Here is a 13196-nt window from a genome sequence, read left to right as displayed (position 1 = left end):
TGCAAAATCAATAGCTTCACTTTATCCTCCAGAATCATCTGGATCCGGTGGCCAAATATAGATTAGGATGGCTGACCCTGGATGCAGTGAAAGACCTTAACCTTTTTGAGCTAAGGTCTTTTTTATTATAGATTTTTATTTACAAGATATATGTATGTGTAATTTTTCAGCACTGACTCTTGCAAAACCTTCTGTTACGACTTTTCCCCTCCTTCTCCCCATCCCCTGCCCTAGATGGCAGTTAGACCAATACATGTTAAATATGTTGAAGTATATATTAAACACAATGTATGTATACATATCCATATAATTATTTTGCTGCACAAAAAAAATCGGACTTAGAAATAAGGTAAAAATAACCTGAGGAGGAAATAAAAAATGTAAGCGGACAAAAACAGGAGTGGAAATGCTATGTTGTGATTCACACTCATTTCCCATAGTTCTTTCACTGGGTGTAGCTGGTTCTCTTCATTATTGAACAAATGGAATTGATTTGGTTCATCTCATTGTTGAAAAGAGCCACATCCATCATAATTGATCATCATATAGTATTGTTATTGAAGTGTATAATGATTTGAGCTAAAGTCTTTAACAGGTCTCAGTTTGAGACAATGCCCAAACAGTGGACTAGGTAAGAAATGAGGTAGAGAATGTCTCTTTAATCTAGAAAAAGAAAGAAAGAAAGAAAAAAAGAAAGAAAGAAAGAAAAAGAAAGAGAAAAAGAGAAAATGAAATTAAGAAAAGAAAAAGAAAAAACTCTCAATCTGGGGAGGGGAAGACGCTCAGGATTTCTGGACAAAACAGAAACATTAGTTATTTACATTCACTCTGAGCCCATCAGAGCCCAATGACCATATTGAGCGTGGCCTGGGATCTTTCACTTGCATGTCAAGGCATCATGTCCTGATGTCTCAGTCCTCTTTGAGAAGGAAGGACAAACAACAATCTCTGTGAGTAAGAGTATGAGCCCTTCCACTGGGGATCCAATTGGAACTGGCCAGTTAGGCAACAGAGCTTCTTTTCTTTTCCTTTTATTATAAACTAATCTTGATTAAATGCCTACTATCTTTCTCTACTAGTTATACTCTTAATATGGCATATAGAATTTAGAAGTCTAAATAAAAACTTCATTCTTCTAAATCCCCTTAGATATTCATGTTGGCATCTATTGGCTTTAACACATTGACCATGATTTGGGAAAGTCTCCATTCTCCCACAAACAATTAATAAAAATCACTTTTACATCTGGACTCCAAAGCCATTTCCCTCAGTTAATTCAGCTGTTAATGGTGAAACAAGATGTTATTCTAGCTATACTAGATGTAGTTCAGGTCATAAAATTCAGATCAACAGGTTAGACCTATTCCCATACATCCTGACTCCACTGCTCCTTTTCCCAGACTAGCTTGTTTTTTAGCTTTTAACAGAAATTTTCAAATAGGCCTAATTTCAACTCTTTATTATTGGATGAACTACACTCATGAATACTCCTGTGGTCCAATAGAAATATAATTTTCTCTAGTTGCTAGCTAGAAATATAATAATTTCTTCATTTTAGGGTTATGAGTCATCAGTTCTATTTGAGCTTTTTCAAATCCTTTCTTAGGACTGAATCCTTGAATCTACATATCATTATTATAATTATAAATAAGCATATAGATATATCAAAATACTAACATAATTTCTCCTTCCTTCCCCACCTCCAATAAGTTCCTTATGACACTAGGACCAATGACATGTTTTAAATTGGTGATTCCATATAGGAGAACATAGAGATTAGTGGAAGGGATAAATTGTTAGCAAAATGGTTTTGATTTGGAAAATGTCCAGAATCACCATCAGTAGAAAAAGGAACAAGGAAAAAAGTATCACTGGATTGTCATGATCACAGAAGGCCACTTTAAGGTGGATTAAATTATGAAAAAAGATAATAGGGGAAAAAACAGAACTATTCCACTCTTATTTTGCTTCTGTTTTTCTAAGTCAAGGAGAAAAAAAAATCAGATGGTTTGGGAAAAGAGATCCAAAATAGTAAACATGGAGCTAGCACTCAAAATAAAGTGAGAAAGTGATAAGAAGGCACCTTGTTTAGTCATGCCCAACTCTTTGTGAGTCCATGGATCATAGCATACTGACACTAAGATTTTCTTGGCAAAGATATTGGAGTGATTTGCCATTTCCCTTTCCAATGTATTAGGGCAAACAAAAGTTAAATGACCTGTCTAGGATTATATAAGTTAGTAAGTATCTGAGGTTGAATTTGAACTAAGAGCTTCCTGACTCCAGGGCCAATGCTCTACTTATTTACTGACCCATGTAGCCACTCTCATGAGGCATGCTCTATGTGTCTATGCTATGTGTGAATTACACCCCATCATTCTGAAAAACAGGATGGAGAGAAATTAATCGTTTTATTTGACTCTAGAAGATAGACTATATTTAACTTTTAAAAATCAGCTTTCCAAATATAGAATTGTAGAGGTGTATCCAGACAAAAGTCCTGTGAAAAGAATTTAGGGTTTTTAATGGGATTGTGATCTCAATATAAACTCATTAAAGCAGCCAAAAAAAAGCTCATTTATCTTATGGCTTCATTGAGAAGTGTAGCATACTGAACATCGAGCCTGGGATGTTGTGCCCAGTTCTCAATGCCACATTTTGGTAAGAACATTGATAGGTGAGAAGACATCTAAAGGAGTGTAAGGAGGATGCTGAAGTTGTTGATCATGTTCTAGTAAAAATGAGTTGAAGGACTGAGCATTAGACATAGCCTGAAGAAGAGACTTAGAAGTAACATGATAGTTTTGAAGAACTTTCATATTTGAAGAACTAGATTTATTCTACTTGACTTAGAGAGCAGAAATAAGAGACAGATATCAGTTCAATGCAAGGAAAAGCTAACTAACAATTAGAACTCTCCCAAAGTAGAAGGAGTTGCCGAGGAGGTAATGAGCTCTTCATTGGAAGTCCTCCAGGAGAAGATTGCTGGGGATTCTTGTTCAAAAATGGGTTGAACTAATTAGCTTCTAAGGTCACCTCCAGCTTAGAGATTTTTGAGTCTGATTTCAGGTGTTAGTTTGGCTCCTGGGATATTATCATAGATGAAGGAGAACAACATTGAGGTTGAGAAGGACATGTTTGGCACTTGGACTTTCCACTCATCTCTTAAAACCCCAGGGGAAATGCAAGATGTTTTTACCATTTGGAAAACTTCCAGGCAGGAAGGAAACACAGAAACAGGTGATGGTGCCTATTGCCAAGTTCTGACTATTGCCAAGAACTAATGTTTAATGAGATATCCTAATGCATGGCATTTCCCCAATTCCTTTGCTTAGGACTTAAAAATTAGAATGTTCCCATACACTGGGGGGTTGGCACCCAATATTCTTCCTGGAATGTGTAGGAACCAGCAACATAGGCATAAGAATTCCATTTAAGTCAGTGAACTCCATTAAGTTAAAAATCTGGACACTGAAAAAATACCAGTCTGTTTGCCAGATGCAATCTTTCCTCATAACTATATTTTCAAGGCCTTAGAGGAGAAAAATGATTTTACATACTCATAATTATATCTGAATGTAGTTCAGCTTCTGCAAACATCTCTATAGGAGACAGATAAGAGATAAACATGAGAAGAGGGAGCATTTCAGCTAATGAAGCTCTGGGAAGGGGAAGTGATGAAGCTTTAATTAACTGATGTCCCCTCTGTCTCTGCCTTTTCTCATGGATCTTTGCCGAGGTGTTTCATTTAGAAGCAAGTGTGATTTAGATGTGATTTTGAGTATGAAGACCTTTGATGAGCTGACCAACCTGTCATTACTTTAGAGAAAGGACAAGTCCATTCATGCAAAGGTCAAACCATCCAGACACATTGAACTTCTGTCTCCTTCCTCCCTACCCCCACCCCTGCCTTATAGAAAAAAGGAGTCAGTAAACACTCAAATCAAGTCAAAATTCCCCTTTTGATATTGCCCAACACTAGTTGTATGATCTTGTACAAGTTACTGAAGCCCAATTTCTTGTTTGGGGATTATAGACACAACAATGTCTCTAAGCCCTGGTGTTCTCATTCGTAAAGTAGAAATAAAAATAGTGGTAGTACTTATTTTACAAGGTTATTTTAAGACTCAGATGAGACCTAACAGAAATATAATATACAGCATATCCCAAAAACCTCAAAAGTTTTAAGTAATTGAAGACCTTTGGGATACCTTGTATTATTATTATTATTATTACTCTCATCTTACTCCCTCTACCCTTTTTTTTTTTACCCTCCCTCCTTTTTATAGCCAGTGTTACAATGGAGGCAGAGGATCTTAATTCAAATTTTCTGTCTACTACTTATCTTTATAATCTTAGCTAAGTCACTTGGCCCCAACTCTTATAAAAAAAGTATATTTGTGAGGGGCAATGGACTATATTGCTTATAAGGACTCTTTTAACTCCAAGTCAAGTGATCCTCTTCTTTCCTTTCTTTTATGAACTTTATTGCTTCTATGAGACATTTACACCTCAGTTTACTTCTACCAAAAGTTGTGAATTTGAACCGTTTAGTTTTCTTTTGTTTTTTAAACCTGAAACTTTAATGTGAAATTTATTGATAAACTTTACATGTTTTGCTAAAGTAAACCTCTTTGATGTCAGAGATGTCTAATTGGAGGTGATTTTTAAATACTTCAGTTTTGAAAAGACCATTCAAGGAGGAAAAACCTTGAGTGTCAAATTTATTTGGAATAAGTGAATTTTACATGATTTTACTACACAACTCAAAGGTACCTTAGTAGAAACTTAATATATCCAAAGGTTATTGAGTTTATAGTATAGGAAAAATTCCTTTATTGTCAACTTTACAGATGAAGAAAGAAAACAACATGAAATAGATCAATAAACATTTATAAAAAATCTTCTCTGTGCCAGGCACTATGGTAGGTAGATTCTCACAAACATAAAATTGAAACAATTCCTGCTCTTGAGGAGCTTAAATTCTTATGATGGAAAGGATATCTGTATGTCTAGGCTCATGTCTTGTCTATATGTCTGTATCTATATTGTATCAATATATCCATATCTATATTTGTATTTATATCACATATATTCTCTATATATGTATCTTTACATCTATACAAACATGTATATATGTTTTTTCATATACATATGTATGTCATACAATACAGATACACGTATATAAGTATATAGAATACATGCAAAATAAATACAAGATAGCTTTAGGAGGGCAGGCATTAACAATTGGGGAGAATAAGGAAGATTTTATGTATTTTATGGTACTTAAGCTGAATCATAAAAAACTAAGGGATTCTAAGAAAATAAGGGCAGGAGGGTGAACATTCTAAATATGAGGGACAAACTAGGGAAAGGCACACAGAAAAAGATGGAGTGTTGTGTGTGAAGAACAGCAAGTAAATAGTGTTGGCTGCAGTATAGAACACAGAAGGGAAAATCATATTAGATTAGACTGGAAAGGTAAGATTTTTAATTTTCGTTACAGAAAATGACAGATTTGTGCAAGTTTGTACATTGATACAAATCCAGTGAGTGGGATGTAAGTGGCAGGTGGTAACTTGTCAGAGCAGCAGGCACCTGACTAAGTGTGTTTAGGATAGCTCCCAGCATGGTGCTGGAGGCTTGGGAATTACTAAGCAATGAGACCAGATTGTGCAAAGGAGACTAGGGACCAGGAATTCTAATGGTGCCCAGGAGCAGTTGGGTTTGTGTTGTCTGAACAATCCCCCCTCAATCCATTGGCCAGGATAGTATCCAATATCAGGAACAGTTCACATGAGCAAGCATGATGAAAAAGGAAATAATTTCATTTTAAGTAGGCTTTTTAAAATTGGAGTCTGTGACTTTTTAAGTTAGTTATCCTTTACTTATTTTGGGAAAAAACTAAGGAAAAAGTCAGGGAGGAATGACATACAAATGGGAGATGAAAGGATGCTTGATAAGACCCTTTTCCCTTTCCTATTGGTTTGGAAGACTGTCAGTGATTAATCTCAGCAGAGATGCTTCTGAATAACTCATTATAGGGCAAAGTTTGGGGTTGAATTTGGATCTTTACTGAGTAAGGGCTTCAGGGATGCCTAGCACACAGTTTCCTTGACATGGGTCTTCAGGTGTCTCATCAGATGAAAATTACAACTTATTCCTTATTCCCCTCCCTTCATGTAGTCTATTTGTTATTGGCCTCTGTCCTGTTCCTTGAACACAAAACTCATATCCCTTCTCTGTGAATTTTCAATGACTTCCCCATCTTGGAATTTTCTCCTTCCTTGTCCCTATCTCCTGGCTTTCCTGGCTTTCTTCAGATTACAGTTATAATCCCACCTCTTACAGAAATCTTTTTTCAATACTCTCCTTAATGTTAATGTCTTCACTCTACTTATTTTCCCCCAAATATCTATATCTTGTTCATGTATAGTTGGTTCCATGCTGTCTCTCCCAATACACATTAAACTCCTTGAGAGCAGGAATTGTTTTTTCTTCTTCCTCTATTTCCAGGGCTAAATGTCTGGCATATAATAGATGTTTAACAAATACCAAATAAATTAACTTGTCTGTCTAATCTTGGCCAAAAAATATCTTAATAGTTTGCTATTGCCTGTAAGATAAAATGCAAATTCCTTAACATGGTATTGAAGTATTTGTACAATATGGTTCCATCTTACCTTTTCAGACTTCTCTCATAATTCCTCTTCATGTTCTTTAGGCTCCAGAAAATCTGGATTACTATGTGTTCTTTAAATTCAACACAGGATCATAAAATTATAGGATCACAGCTCTAAAGGGGTGGGGGAACTTAGAGACTATGTGGTCCATTCCTTTTAGCCATTTTAAAGATCAGGAACTTGAAGTCCTTGGAAGTTAGATGGCTTCTCAAGGGCACACAGGAAATCAGTGTTAAGAGATAGGTTTTCAATCCATGTTATGTATTAACTTGGTAAATTTGCATAAATCATTTCCTATGCTTGGAATATATTTTATCCTCAATTCAGCTTTCTCATGAAGCCTTCCCTGATCTTCCCAATACTTGGTGTTCTCCCCATGCTCAAATTATATTGTATTTACTTCTCTGAGTACATATTATGGTGCCTCTAGGCAATAATTACTTTGAGGGCAGAGAGTTTCATTTTTGTCTTTGTAGGCATAGGATATTATATCCATTAGGCATTTGATAGGTATTTGTTGAACTGGATTGATTAGAAACCAGATCTCTATGCTTCCAGTTCAATTTTCTTTCTATTACCACTGCTAGTGTCATTTTCATAGCTACTATCCATGGCTCAGAACACGTTTACCTGTGTGGTGAATTCTGATCACTGTGCACGTTAATGGCTCCAGGACTGTGTGCTTAGCTGGGTCAAAATGGAGAAATGTGGCCAGGGCCTGATTTATGGTACATGAGATTTTTTTATTCTTTCTGAAAAGTCTCCCCCTAAGGCTCATGTTCACTACTAATCTTAAGCCTACTCATTTCATTAAATCTTAAAATTGGGAGAAATAATCATTCAATTTTGCAATGAAAAGATTTGAGTCAATTGAAGAAACAGCATCAGGGAAGCAGGAGTCATAAAAGATATTTTAAAAAATCAGTTGCAATATGCCAGTTTGATCCTATAGAATCTTCTTTCAGCCCAGGGTTTTTAAAAGGAGGGATTAAAGAAAGGAATAGCCCATTATCTCCAGGGAAACAAGCAGAGACCTGACTATGGTGGGTCAAATTTTTTTTTAAAAATGCCTTGTGCAGAGGAGCTTTGGAAGACAAGGTCTGCAGGCAATTGGGCTGCAGCTTACTGTTTTTGATGAAAATCTGATCCCCTTTAAATTTTATTACTACTTTTTATTTTTACGCCATAGTGATTTCCCATTATCTCTCTCCCATTGAGCCCTATTTTGTAACCTTACTAAGCAAAACTAATGGACATAGCAACTGCATCTGCTGGCATTCCACATCCATCGTCTCCCTCCTCTCCATTGTGACTAGAAAGAGATGTTTGATTATGATGTCCCTGGGACTGGGATTTCTTAACACAATACATCAGAATTTGGCTGTCTTTTAGTATTATTATCATTTACATTGTTGCATCCATTGTGTATATTGTTCTATTGGTTCTGTTTTCTTTAATCTGCCTCATTTCATACATCTCATGGTTCTCTGAAAGTGTTTGAATTTTGCAGTCAGAAAACAGGGTATTTAGAGAATAGTACAGTGTTGAGAGAACTTTTGGAATCAGAAGACTTAGGTTTGAATCCTATTACCTGGGCAAATCATTTTTCCTCTCTCAACCTTAGTTTCTCACCTGTAAAATGAGGAGATTGACCTAGGTGACTGCTATGATTTTTCTGATTCTAAATCTAGGATTCTGTGATTTCACTGTCTCTTCCTCATCTGATCTTTTCTAGCTACTAATATTCAATCATTTGTTTTAATCATTCATTTATTTGAATGAATAGTACACTATTCTAGGTATTGGGGGAAATATAAAGCTTAAATAAATTATACTCTCATTCCTTATATAATTTACAACTTACTTGAGAATTTAGCAAAAATCAAATAGCTGTATAAATATGTATACACATATTGAATCTAACATATATTTCAACATAGTTAACATGTATTGAACTACCTGCCAGATGGGGGAGAAGAGGAGGAGAAGAAGGGGAAAATTTGCAACAAAAGATTATGCAAGGGTCAATGTTGGAAAAATTTGTAAATAAAAAGCTTTAATAAAAAAAGAAGTTAGTAAAAACAGCTATCTAGGGCTGCGCTGGCATCAGTTTTAACCAGTTCAAAAGAGCCAATTGTAAAATTTTATAAGCATTTAAATCAAGTCCTTGACTTCACTCCCCTTCTCCTCATACAAAAGAAACCTAGGATATGTCCGTGGCCCTTGTGTCCCGTAGGACTTGTAACTGAGATCATAGAGCAAAGAACCACTAGGGACCTGGCAAATCCCTACAAATCGATGCTTGATTTTTTGTTTTGTTGATTAACTAAACTTAAGAAAACGATGGAGAAAATGTTAATGATGAAGATTAAACTTGAAAGTGTGTCTTGCATACATTTTTTTTTCTAGAAAATGATTCAGTAAATATTTACCAGCACACCTCTATTACCCATATACTGAAATAATTACATTATAGAGAGGTACAAAAAAGTGTCAAGAGAGGTCTAAGGGGAAAGTCATTATACCATTTTTAGAATCCAGAAAGGTTTCCCCAGAAAAGTGGCATTTGAGTTAGGGTAAGAATTTCACAAGGATCAGTTATTTGGTGTAGTGAAGTTAGGAAGATCTGAGTTCAAGTCTGACTTCAGACACTTAACACTTCCTAGCTTTGTGACCCTGGACAAATCACTTAACCCCAATTGCCTCAGCAAAAAAAAAAAATTTCCCTAGGAAAGGGGAAGAGGCAATTCTAGAGATAGATCACAGCATGGTCAAAAGCTGAGTCAGGAAGATGAACATATATTGAAAAGGAGAGAGTAAAATTGGGCTGAATTATGGGTTGTATGGAAGGAGAGTATCATAAGATAAGCCTAGAAATGTAGGGTATAAATTGTGGAAAACACATATCAGATAAAGGAATTTGAACTTCACAGGCTAGGTAATAGAGAACCACTGATTTTTCATCAGAGAAGTGATATAAGCAGTGCAAGTATAGTCTTCAACTACATACTGGCAAAATGGCTCAGTTTGTCCCAACTGATACATACATAGACACACACACACACACACACACACACACACACACACACATATATATACATATATGTATATATTTGTACTTTTCATTAGATCCAAAATGCTATATTAGAAGGATTGTTTTCTATTTCAGCTTTTTCTAACCCAATGAAAGAAGTAACAAGGAAGTTACAAATCAAGATTGATAAAAGGAAAAGAAAAGCAATACCCTCTTGAACTTAAAAATACAGGGTTTGGTGGGGAACTTAGATATACATGGATGACTTTAGGGTTTTCTTTCACATATGTGCCTTTGAACAAATCACTTTTCTTCTAGTGATTCTCAGGTTCCTTGAATAATAATAATAGTAAGTGACATTTACATAGTGCTTTAAGGTTTGGAAAATGCTTTACAAATATCATCTCTTCATATTCTCACAACAATTCTAGTAGATAAGGGTTATTAATTATCCCCATTTTACAACTGAGGAAAATGGGCTTAAGTAACTTATCCAGAGTCACACAGTTAGCTAAGTATCTGAGGATAGATTTGAACTCTGATTTTCCTGACTTCAGACCTGGAATTCTATTTACTGTACTACATACATTCATCTCCAAACTTATAAACTTTCAGTATATTCCTGGAACAACCAAGATAATGGTAGATAATGAAGTGCGTAGGGGCTAAATTTATCCTTAAGCAATTCTCTCTCTATCATCTACCTCATATTTGTGTATCTTTAAATAAGTAATTCCAAGAGATTCCATGCTTCCTTCATTTCTCCTTTCTCCCCTTTCTCCCCCTACCCATCCCATTTCAGTATAGAAAGTTTATACCAATACAGATTGATATTTTTTGAACCCAGAGACACCATGGATTATTTTATAGGGACCTGGTTAAGTAATGAGGAAGGCCTGGACAAAAATCCTATCTTTGGCACATATGGACTATCACTTTCTCTTTGACTGCTTTGGACAAATGTCCAGGTTTCAAGGTAACTGTCAAGCTGCTTTGATAGAGAAAGTTCTTCACTGGAAGCACTATCTATATTTCTATGTCTATCTATCTATTTCTTCCAACCCCCAACCCTCCATACACATGTGATCACTTAGTTGGAAGCTCACATGTGCTCTTAATGTTTTAGAATGAAGTAAATTTGAAGAAATTAAAGCTATCTAGAGTCACATAAAATGTTCTAAATCACTATTGATTAGAGAAATGCAAATTAAAATAGCTTTAAGATAATATCTCATATATATCAGACTGGCTAATATCACATAAAAGGAAAATGATAAATATTGGAGAAGATATGAGAAAATTGGAGTTGTAGGTGGAATTGTGAACTGATCCAAACATTTTGGAGAGCAATTTGGAACTATGTCCAAAGGGTAATAAAACTGTACAAACTCTTTGATCCAGCAATACTACTACTAGGGCTGTATCCCAAAGTGATCATAACAAAGGGCAAAAGATCTAGATGTACAAAAATATTTACAGCAGCTTTTTTGCAGTGGCAGAGAATTTGAAATTGAAGGAATGACCATCAGTTAAAGAAATTATGATATATAAATGTAATGGTAAAATATGGTGCTATAGGAAGTGATGAGCAGGCAGATTTCAGGAAAACCTGAAAAGACTTACATGAACTGATCCTGAGTGAAGTAAGCAGAACCAGGAAAACATTGTACACAATAACAACAACTTTTTATGATGCTTAGCTATAATTGACTTAATTCTTTTCAGCAATACAGTGATCCATGACAATTCCAAAAGACTCATGATGGAAAATACTATTCACATCCATAAAAAGAAATATGGAGTCTGAATGCAGATTGAAAAATACATTTTCACTTTTTGTTTTTGTTTTTTTTGTGTAGTTTTCCTCTTTTGTTCTGTTTCTTCTTTCATAACATGACTAATGTGGAAATATCTTTAGATGATTGTAACTATATCAGATTGCTTGCTGTGTTGGAGGGGATTTCAAAAAAATTGAAATTCAAAATCTTATTGAGATTTATTTTATTTATTATTAAGATTTATTTATTTATTAAGATGAAAACTATCTTTACATATAATTGGAAAAACAAAATATTATTTACAAAGTAAAATAAAATAAAAATGAGGTTCCTCCTAGACCATGAATTTTTTTGTTTTCCTATGATTCAGGATTTATTTTGTTGGCTGATCATTGCTTCTCTGCAAAATAAAGTCAATTGTTTTCCTTTTGCAAGATCTCTAAACCAAAGCTATGCATTTAAATTAAGTCCTTGACTACATCTCCCCTACCACACACACACACACACACACACACACACACACACACACATTATAGCAGAAACCAAAGAAATATCCTTGGTCCTTGTGTCCTTTAAGACATGTAACTTAAGTCACAGAATAAAGAATTACCAGAGAACTTGGATTCTGCCGTCCAAAGCATTTAGGGCAGCACCTTGGACAGAGGTATTGAAAGTTAGGAGATTTGGGATCCTGATTGTCTCAGTTCTTCAACTATCTTGAGATTTGACTGAGGGCCTCAGTTTTTTTCATTTTTTAAAATGAAGATGATGATATCTGAGATTCCCTTCTAGATCAGCCACTCTGTGTTTGATCTTGAAATGAAGAACTAAGAAATACAAAGTGGTAGTTTTGTGGATTGCTATTTTCATTTCTCCACAACTTTTGCTCTGACTTTTTTCCCTCTTGTAGTCTCTCTCTCTCTCTCTCTCTCTCTCTCTCTCTCTCTCTCTCTCTCCCTCTCCTTCTCCCTCTCTCTCTCTCCCTTCACTCCTGATTTCAGTAGGCAGGAAAATATAAGGAGTGAGTCTGCAAATAGACTAATTCTCACCTGTCACAGTGGATCACTGCTCAGCCTAGAAATGGATCTCATATTAGATCAACTTTTATCCACTTATTAGTAAGACTAGACATGCCTAGGAAGGCATAGGACTGCATGCCAAACAACATCAACCCAGAGTCCAAATGTTCCTTTAAGTTTTTGCAAACACAGTTTAACTTCTTAGATCCAGAGATCAATGACTTGAGAATGGAGACAGATCTTCTGTGGCTGAGAACTAAATGATTATAGAATATCAAAGCTATAAGGGAACCCAAGAGATCATGGGCGTTTAACATATGAGAAACTAATCAGGCAACTCCAATCCAAGATATTCTCAATGAAGCTGCTTAAATTCATCAGATTGAATGCTGGAATAAGTGAGCTCAGGACCTTGTATTACTAATACCGATGGCAAAGAAAAGTAAAGAGAATTCAAGCCTCCATGCCCCCCCCCCAAAACAATGGAGGCTCTCTGATCCAGCTCTCACATAATAAAGAATGCAGCTTCCTCTATTTTGTGGAAACTTCTTTTTCATCACCTTTTGTCCAGGCTTGCAGTTGTCACTGAATTCCTATGCAGAAAAGGCTTTCACAACTGTAAGGCCCATCTCCTGCCTTAAATTGGTAAAACTTGCTGAGTATTCCTCAAGTCACAGTTGCA

This window comes from Antechinus flavipes, chromosome 2 (assembly GCF_016432865.1).
Source record: "Antechinus flavipes isolate AdamAnt ecotype Samford, QLD, Australia chromosome 2, AdamAnt_v2, whole genome shotgun sequence".
Classification (NCBI taxonomy): domain Eukaryota; kingdom Metazoa; phylum Chordata; class Mammalia; order Dasyuromorphia; family Dasyuridae; genus Antechinus; species Antechinus flavipes.
This window is presented reverse-complemented; position numbering follows the sequence as displayed.